Below are 1176 nucleotides of genomic sequence, written 5' to 3' on the forward strand. Positions count from 1 at the left end.
TTTTATTCATATTTATATTTTTTTTAATAAATTTTGTTTTATTTTTTCCCTTAATTTTGATTTTACTCTAATGAAAAAACAAATATTAAATTCAACAGTATAAAAATAATCAAATAAATCGACCAAACCAATAATTTATCGGTAGAACCAGTTTTGTAGAAGTTACCGTGTATAACTATTATATACTGAAAAAAAAATATCTATACTATATTATAAAGTATTTGACAAAAACTTTTAAAAACCAATTTTTATGTATAAAATACTGTTTATTAATGCATATTACTTAAAATTCAAGATTACAAATAAATTGTGCATAAATACAACTTATTAAAGTTCTATGTTTGAATTTGTGTAACTAAATGTAGATAAACATAATCAAATAGAGAATAAACATTTAATTTTAAAATATAAAAAATCTAAAATATAATTAGAATAATTATTGAGTTTTAACATAATACTTAATTATTATTTTTATCAAAAATATATTATTAAACCTAAATTAAGTTACTTCGTTACGTTAAATTAAATTATAATAAAAATTTTGAATTTATAAAAATACACAAACAAGAACTTTTAAATAGTTCATTTGATAATAATATTGATATTTTTTCACAAATTTTATATGATATTTTCAAATTTATATTTATTAAAAAATAAAAACATTTCAAAACCACATAAAATCGTATTATATCGACATGGATAAAAAATAAAACGAAACATTGAAATGAAAATGTGTCTCAATACATTGCACGGTACCCTTCTAGTACTGAAAAATATATTTTCAATTGTTGTCAACAAAATTAAAAGTGAGGTTCTGTTGTTTGCTTCAAATGGTCTTGAAAATTCGAATTCCTTTAAGATCATTACAGCTTTGTATGTTTGTTAACTTCAAAGCCTATAAGATTTGCCTAAGGTACACACAACTAGTCAGAACATTCAAGTTATAAAAACCGAACACATAAATTAAAAAGTCGACAAGTTGAACAAATAAATCAAACTTCATTATAGAACATTAGAAGCTAACTCGCGCAATGCAGCGAGATACATCGTGATTTTAATATTTTATTTTACTTTTTATCTCAGCTGATGTTATAATATGACTTTATATGATTTTGAGAAAGCGATGATGTTTTTATTTTTGAATAAAATATATGTTTGAAGATATCATAAAAATTT

This window comes from Cynara cardunculus (assembly GCF_001531365.2).
Source record: "Cynara cardunculus var. scolymus isolate 2C chromosome LG 9, CcrdV1, whole genome shotgun sequence".
Taxonomy (NCBI): domain Eukaryota; kingdom Viridiplantae; phylum Streptophyta; class Magnoliopsida; order Asterales; family Asteraceae; genus Cynara; species Cynara cardunculus.